This window comes from Otolemur garnettii, unplaced genomic scaffold, assembly GCF_000181295.1.
Source record: "Otolemur garnettii isolate 467f Iridium unplaced genomic scaffold, OtoGar3 scaffold00064, whole genome shotgun sequence".
Classification (NCBI taxonomy): domain Eukaryota; kingdom Metazoa; phylum Chordata; class Mammalia; order Primates; family Galagidae; genus Otolemur; species Otolemur garnettii.
This window is the reverse complement of record NW_003852459.1, coordinates 2,322,102-2,331,628: the sequence shown is the minus strand read 5'-3', so window position 1 is coordinate 2,331,628 and position 9,527 is coordinate 2,322,102.

The following is a 9,527-nucleotide window of genomic DNA, read 5'->3' as shown; positions in this document are numbered from 1 at the left end:
ACTACAGGCGCCCGCCACAACACCTGGCCATTTTTTGGTTGCAGCCATCATTGTTGTTTGGCGGGCCTGGGCTGGGGATTCGAACCCACCACCTTGGGTGTATGTAGCTGGCGCCTTAGCCGCTTGAGCCACAGGCGCAGAGCCCCAGTACATTTTTCATGATATGAATAAACACTTTGGAAATCAGGAAAATGCACAATTTAGTATGCATGGTGAAATACTTTTATACATCAATCATGTTGATAAAAATTCACATAACATCTATAACTTGAAAGAATGTGGAAGAGTGGGTATTCCACTGTACACTCTCTTCCAGTAAAGCCAAAATGGAAACAGACCTTTTTGCAATTTATTAAAATTAAATAGGAACAAACCCTATGTCTTAAAACTTTACTCCTGAGAATATATCTGTATTGTCTTTCCTAGTTCTGGTATTTATACTGACATGCCAGATTGTATATTCACTGAAGGCATTTATTTAGAAAATGCAGATAAGCATTAGAGATCCAAAAAGTATACACAGTCTGAGCTCCCTGAGGGCTCAGCCTCAGGGTTCCAGGACTGGCCTATGTCTTTGATTTGAATTCCCACGATCTGTGTGAGAAATTTTGTGTTTGGGAGAGATCTCCCCAAAGGTTTTAATGCCTCTTAAGTCAGTCTTATCCAACTGGTTAAGCCAATTCCAAACCATCAGTTAAGAAGCTAACTTTTGATGTTTAGGGGAGTTTCAAACTCTGAATAGAATAGTACAACTTCGGGTGCCCTTACCTTAGCCAAGAGTCAAAAACCAGACTTCCAGTAAAACCATGGCACAAAGATAGAGATAGAGCTCTTCTTTTCCAGCTAAAATCAGCTCTATCTCTATGAGATCCTGTATAAACACTTCCATACTTGAGAAATGTGGACCATTGTCCATCTTAGCATGCTCTCCATAACAAGGATTTAGAAATGTTAAATATAAGGAAATTAATAGCCAACATATATATGTATGATGAAATACTATTAATATATAATGGTAGAAAAAATACAATCTATCTATATCAACATAGATGTATAAGAAAAGCAAAATGTTCAGTAAAACAAAATTGTGATATAACTTAATTAATGAACATAACACACACAAAAAATATACATTATTCAAAAATCCAAATAGATGTAAATAATGAAATGGATTATGGTTTGAAAGGATGCAGTCCATTTCTCTTGATTACTTTGTCACAATCTGAAATTGTTCAGCTATCACTTCATATCATGAATTGTTGCCAGAAGAATTTTATTTTACTTCGATATTCATTATTTAAAAACTTTTGTTGTGGTAACTCTTTTTAAGGAGTTGTTCAGGTGCAAATTTTGATTCCCCACCACTCTTCAAAACATGTTTAAATGCATCTATAGATAAAATCATAATAGGCCTGCATAAAATGCTACAGAGAAACTGTGGATAGATATCAAAAAATCCCAGCCACACTTTAAATGCAGATCTTATTCCACACACTTCTTTCTCTCAGTAGGGGAAAGGGAAAGCTCAATATCAGCTTAATTGGATTTTCTTTTGGAAATAACATGTTCTTTCTGTCTGGAAGCTTGTTAGAATCTTTTCTATTTTGGAATTCAGACATTTTGCCAAAGCATTCCTGGGTGTGCGTGTGTGCGTACGTGTATGCGTGTGCACATGTGCATATACATAGAAAAAAGTTTCTCTCCTATTCCTAGCTATTTCTCTAGTCTCTCCTCGATCTTTTTCATTTTCTTTTCTTTAACTCTTTTTTTTTTTTTTTTTGAGACAGAGCCTCAAGCTGTTTCCCTGGGTAGAGTGCTGTGGCATCACAGCTCACAGCAACCTCCAACTCCTGGGCTCAAGCGAGTCTCCTGCCTCAGCCTCCCAAACAGCTGGGACCACAGGCACCCGCCACAATGCCTGGCTATTTTTGGGCTGCAGCCATCATTGTTGTTTGGCGGGCCCAGACTGGATTCGAACCTACCACCTTAAGTGTATGTGGCTGGCGCCTTAGCCACTTGAGCCACAGCCGCTGAGCCCTTTAACTCTTAATATTTCACACGTTTAGACTTTTTGGATATGCGTTATGAATCTCTTGTTTTTCTTTGCATGTTTCCCATTTCAAGACTTGAAGTCACTTATTAATAATCATCATCTAGTGCTTAGGTTATTCTCATAATTTTAAAATTATTTTAAATTTGAAAATTAAGTCTTGTTAAACTCTAATGCCCTTCTTATACTTGAATGGGTCTCAATGTTTCTTTTTGTTTTTGTAACAGTTGTCATCAGTTTGCTCCAAATTCAATTTCAAAATGATATTCTAATACAAATCTGGATTCAAATTCACTATATCCCCCTGTTTAGTTTGTCTTCCTGTGTGTTCTGGTTTCTTTAATAATTGCTGTAACCTCTGAAGCATACATCTACTCTTAGCCTCATTTGCCTTTGTGACTCAAGTTATGCAATGATTTGTGGAGTATGCATGGAAGGGCAGAAGTGTCCACAACTGGGTGTGGGTGATGTACTAGCTGGCAGTCTGCCTGCCGCTGCTGATGCTTCATCAACAAAGCCGGTCTAATCCTCCCATCTGTCTTGCAAGGCCAGAGTATTCGTAGCAGTACACACCTGTCCAGGTACTATTTTCCTTTTTAATGGTCCATGGATTTCTACTGATCAAGCTTTCTCCAAGGAACTCAGAATTTAATTCTCAACCCTGGACTCTCCATGTTCCGGCCTAGGGCATCCATCTGACTAAGTGAAAATAAACTTTCTGTAGATATTTTTCATTACTTTTCTGATCACAGCCTGGGGTTAAGTTTGGGAAGAGAGGAAGGCAGTTTTCCATTTTTCTTGACTTAAGGTATCATGTGAAGAAACTTCAGATTTGCTGTTTTCTTCAAACATGTCTGCATTTTCTCTATTTCCCAATGCTCACCTGTAGAAATGCTTCATTTTGTTTGGCTGGCTGACATGGTGAGCCTGTCAGGATAGTTTTTGCCTCAAAAGGGTGAAGGCCTATGTTTTATTAGGGGATAGGGGGATTCATGGAAGAGGGGTGAGAAGCCGACTGCCACCACACTTCAAACCAGCTGCAGCTATTCTGAACTTAGAGTGTACATAGAAGTAGGCTTAATTATTCCCTCAGTATCTCAATACCCAGCAGGAGCATTAACAATGTATCCCCGAGACATTAAGAATTTGTCCAATAGTGTGTTTCATTCAGAAACAGGAGCTGAGCATATGATTGGAATTGGGAGGGAAAGACGACAGGAACATGAATTCACATATTATTTTTTCCAGAATCTCTCTTGGTTTAGTAATTTCTACTTAATACTTGTAGAGTTCAGTTCTTTTCTAAATAATGAAAACACACTGTCCATTTATCGTATATGTGTTGCATTGATGACGTTCAACTACTTCCACGTCTCATTTATCTTCTTCAGAAAAAGCCCCAGCAAAGCATGCATACCGGTTAACAGCGCATGCCTGGAATTGCGGACACGCACTGTGGTCCCAAGTTATGTTTTTACTTCGAACTGAGATGAAATCAATTTGTTCTCACACTACTGAACTTATTCTTTTATTAGAGAGTTGCTCATGTAAATATCTCTAAATTAGTTACATTGACCTTTAATTTCACAGCGAGCCTCTTCAATGCTTTATAAATGCAATATTCATACCTTTCTAAATAATCACAAAACTGTAAACAGCATTATAGAAAACTCTTGACCATTAGGTCACAACCCAGAAGAGTTCAGATTTTTGCTTTTTATAGGAAAGCTTTATCAGAAGGACCTTATCCCACTTTTAAAAGTTTTTAAGAACTCTTTGTCTTGGTAACTCACATTGAGTTCTTTGCTCAATTTCAAATTTTTATTTCCCCCCCACTATTCAAAACATACTTAAATGCATCTAGAGATAAAATCATAATAAGTCTGCATAAACTATTACAAGGAACTACATTTTGATATAGAAAAATCTCAGCTATTGTTTATATATATCTGCTTTCCTAAATGCAAGATTTGTTACAAACACTGTGGAATATTTCATCAAACTCCCATTATAGGTAGAAAATGAGTTTTATAACTCCAGAAAATAAAACACAAACACATAATCCCTTTGCATCAATATTCAGTGTAATATTTTCTCTTAAAGAAAACAATTTACATTTAAAACACATAAGCATGGGACGCACATGCAGAGACGTAGCAGCCCCTGCTTTGCACCTTGAAGAAATGTACTGCAGTTCCTTCCAACCTGTATTATAATCTATTATCCAGCTCCTATATAAAGCCTATTTCAGTAGTATTATTTCTAAAAATTAAACTATTATAACATAGCTCATGCAAATGATAGCTCTTGAGCTCAGTATTCACGCTCTAGTCTTTTAAACCGATAGAAATTGATCCTTCTAAATCTCCAAAGTCAAAATATATTCCAGGGGAAAAAGTAGCAATTTGACTTTTAAAATGACATATTTTATTCTGCCTAGACAACAATTCTCTAACAGCAATTGGACACCTAGTGTGTATAAAATGTCAGGAGACTCAGTAAGAATTATGACTTTAAAGCTGTTTTAATTTTAAGCATCTTTTACTTTCTGTCCCTTGATTTGTGGCCCCCTTGCTGATGCTAAGTGAATCTCTACATTTACAATTGCTGAACAGATGGTCTTCCGTTACTTCAGGCTGTGTTATGATGAAGGCTTCCCTTAAGTGAAATCTCACTATTTCCAGAATATGCCACATTCAGGCTTTGCCTTTTTTCTCCATTGGTTCCTACTTCTTATAATACCTTCTACATTTGTTTCTGAAATCTCCCATCTTAAATCTTGCTGCAAAGTTCAAAAAAAAAAGTTAAAAGAAATCTTTCCTTAAGCTTTTCAATTCTAATGATTTCATATAACATTAATATTTAACTCTTTTAATGTCACTATTTACTCTTTAAAATTTAATTACATAATAAATATTGAAATTTTGGAATATTGAAATGAATATTTGAAATATCAAGAATTTCAATTTTGGAAAATATCAGGAATATTGGAATATTGGAGCTCTAAATCAGATCTTCTAATGTGTCTAAGTCATCCCTTCTTTAGTGCTTAGCATGAACCCGAGTAGAAGCACAGTACATTGATGTTGATTTTTTTCTTTTATTTGTCATGCAGTCTGTCCTTCCCATTTGACTTGCTATGCAGGAGCTCTCAAGGTCTGTTGCTATTATCCGCCTTTATAGCTATTCCCTGTGATGAATCTGGGAGCATGGAAGAGTTTCTTAGCACTGTGAAGCAGGCACTCAAACTTCTCTGTGAATATTCTGTCTAGGCATGGAATAAAACTGTGTAGTCACAAATAATCATAAAGAAAACCATCACATTTTGGGAATAAGTGGTGAAGTATTGTACCTGAGCTTGTATGTATTATGGTCTGAGAGGGAGCAGCACAGGCAACAGCTCAAATCAGACCATCAGAAAAACTCTGGCCTATGATGCCCTTCCATTCATTCTTCAGTGGAAGGAACTGCAGTTATAACAAAAAGCTACTGCAGAGACGTCTGTTCACTGTGTATAAATATTTAGAGTATAATGTAGTTGACTCTCATTACAGATAGTGGTTCACCTATTTTCTACATGTTCTTTATTTCTCCTTATACAATCCCTTCCCTTCAAAAATGGCCTCAAGAATTTGCTACATGCAGTGTCCTGGTCTGGCTGAACACTGACTTTTTTTTTTTGAGACAGAGCCTCAAGCTATCCCCCTGGGTAGAGTGCCATGGCATCACAGCTCACAGCAACCTCAAACTCCTGGGCTCAAGCGAGTCTCCTGTCTCAGCCTCCCAAGTAGCTGGGACTACAGGTGCCCGCCACAGCACCTGGCCATTTTTTGGTTGCAGCCATCATTGTTGTTTGGCGGGCCTGGGCTGGGGATTCGAACCCGCCACCTTAGGTGTATGTGGCTGGCGCCTTAGCTGCTTGAGCCACAGGCGCCGAGCCTGACTTTCCATTAGGTTTGTATTCTAACATGTAGAGGAAGAAAAACATGAAAGCCACACCTTCTACACTACATTCTAAGATAATTAATTCTTCCTCAGTGTGCTACACGGGCGACTGTACAGAGCCATCAAATGTGATATAACAATAAATCTAAATTGCAGCATTTAATAATTTCAGTGACCTTTACAGTTTTAAAATTATTCATTATTATTTAACATGGAGTATCTATTTTAATAAGGCTAACCTTTCTTTTGACTGTACAAAATACTTCTTCTTTTTCCTCCGCCACAGGCAATCCCCTCCCAACAAACACCAATGCCCTGCTGTCCTGCCCTGCTGTCCTTTCTGACCTCACTGTCCTTGAAGAGCTTTTTCTTTTCTGTCATCCCATCTGTACCCTGAGCACATCATTCAGAAGTCATGGGTCAGGTGACACCCACTTGACAACACCAAGGCTTTTTTTTTCTCTAATCTCCTTTTGTTATTGTCAGTCAATTACATCAAACACAGTCAAGCAGATAAACACAGGACACACTCAGTCAAACTTGATAATGATTTATTTCTCTGCAGATGGCATCATAAAAGTAGAGGCCATGCAAAGTACAGTCAAAAGAATAGTATCTTCTACCTCCAGGCAGTTAGGCACTGCCCCTAACAGAATTCTGTCACTTAGTAGGGCGCCAAAGGATTGGCATGAAGAGATAGAACTGATGCTGATCTCAATGTCAAAAAAGATCTCCAAAAACAACATACTCTCTTCTGGGAGAACCTATATGGAGCTGTATCATTGCATTAAGTTAAGATTTTTGTGCTCTTATTTATGTTTTTGACTTGTACAATTTATTTATAAGAAAGCTCAAAAATAGGGGGAAATTATAAAAAAGGTAAGGTAAGTAGAATACTTCGTTCTCCTCTGTCTTCTATCTACTTCAACTTATTCCCTACTCCCATACTGCTTGCCTTTCCAGTTACATAGGAAACTTAAATAAATGACATCTGCAGTGCCTCCCTTATTCCAGAAATATTTGCATCTTGAAGAACTAGAAGGAAATACCTGACATGAATAAACACATTAGATTTGGTAGAATTTATAGCTCTTTGGGGCAGGTCACTGTATAATATGATGTATATGAAGACTTGATATTTTTTCAACTAAAAAACAATTATTCATATTACTTTGTTGAAGAGGGGATATATTCTACTCTCTTAGGTTAAGTAACTGGGGGCTTGTAAATTATATTAATAAAAGACAGATTAACAGGAGAAAAAGCACATAGTTTAATGAATATTTTATTCATGTGGTGTAAGAATTCACAGAAGAGAAGTGAAAACTTGAAGTGGTTAGACTTGTGGGCTTATATGCTATTTTAACAAAGGAAAGGGTTTAACAAAGGAAAGGGTGTTTGGGCTTCAGGGGGCCAAGAAATCCAAATATCATTTGGATATTTGATTAGTTAGTATATATGAAAAGATTAGAGTTATTTCAGTAAGGTCTGTTTTTCCAAACCCATCTTGGTGTAAACTCTGTCTCAAGGATTCTGTTCTCTTCCCAAGGGAAGAGGACAGCTTCACAAAGGGTAAGTTATGCCCTACTTTTATGCAGTTAAAGGCAAGGCAGACAATTCTTTCTGAAGTTGTTGATTCTCATTTGCCTTCAACTCAAAATAATCCTTACGTCAAACTGGCATATTTTTATTCCCCTCAATTGCTTACTATAACAGGCACAAGACTGACTCATTGGTCTATATATTTTTTAGAAATATTTGTCATTTCCTAATTAGTGTGTGAAGGGATTGAGTCTTATAATGAAGGAAATTATGCTATTTAAACAGGGCAAAAATAACTAAGAAAGCAAAACTACAGAATTCATTCTTAGCTTATAAAGGCAGCATGCTGTAATGGGAGGTGAGGCAAACACTGAGTTGAAAGATTCATGTTCAAATCCCAGCTTCCATACAGCTGACACTCTTTATCAATGGGTTTTGCACAGATGGATTCAACCAAATGCTAATCAAAAATATTAAAAAGAAAACACCAATAAATATAACAATACAAATATAATAAAAACAATACAAATAAAAGATATAGTACAGCAGCTCAGCGCCTATAGCTCAACCGGCTAAGGCACCAGCCACGTACACCTAAGGTGGCGGGTTCGAATCCCCAGCCCGGACCCGCCAAACAACAATGATGGCTGCAACCAAAAAATAGCTGGGCGTTGTGGTGGGCGCCTGTGGTCCCAGCTACTTGGGAGGCGGAGGCAGGAGACTCGCTTGAGCCCAGGAGTTGGAGGTTGCTGTGAGCTGTAATGCCACGGCACTCTGCCCAGGGGGACAGCTTGAGGCTCTGTCTCAAAAAAAGAAAAAAAAGATATAGTACAGCAACTATTTACATAGCATTTACATTGTACTCAATATTGTACGTAATCTAGAAATGATTAAAAGAATAGGGGAAGATGTGCATAGATTATATAGAAATACTGTACGAATTTTTTGTAGGAATTTAAGCATAGTGGATTTTGATATCTCGTGGAGGTGAGGGGGAGAGGAGTCCTGGCACCAATCTTCCATGGATCCTGAAAGACAACTGTACGTACTGTGGGAAATAGTTTAGGTTTCAGGATCTTTCTAAGCCAATTTCTCAATCCATGAAATATGGATAAGAAACAACATGAAGATCAAAGATAAAAATAAATACGAAAGTTCTAATCAATATATAAAACTCCATAAAAATATAAAGTTTTATTGTTCTTTTTCCCCTTAAGAAAGTGTTAAAGAATGTCGAAGAATGCCATGGTGTTCTGATCTTTCTAGGGCTCTAGTCAGTCCATTGTGCTCTGCTGGTATCTCCAAGCTACGCTGTGATCTGCTGTGGGGGCTACATGACACGCAGGATAGAGGGTGAGATTAAAGTAGAATACACAGAATTCATATTGAGAATCTGCCTCTTACTGGTTTTGTAGTCTTTGGCAAAAGGCAACCTCTTTGAATCTCAGTTTCCTTATTGATGATGTGAAATGTGAGCTCTCCCACAGGTGGAGGATTATGTGAGATGATACATAGAGGGTGACAAAATATGTCTATACATTTTAAGAAAGGAAAAAGACTGTATTAAAATTGTAATACTCAATATATTCCAATAACATTGTTATCTTTTATATTGCATCTTGTATGACTTATAAAGTAAACTGAGACTTGAGTATTACAACCCAATACAGATTTTTCATTTTGTAAGACATGTATACACTTTTTGGCATTCTCAGTATATGTAAGAATGTTTTTGGGGAGGCCAATTAAATGTGTTCGTGGCTACGGGAAGGGTGCAGGCATAATAACATGTTCATGGCCATGGGAAGGGTGCATGCATAATAACATGTTCATGGCCATGGGAAGGGTGTGTGCATAATAGCATGTTCATGGCCACGGGAAGGGTGCATGCATAGTAACATGTTCATGGCCACGGGAAGGGTGTGTGCATAATAACATGTTCATGGCCATGGGAAGGGTGCAGGCATAATAGCATGTTCATGGCCATGGG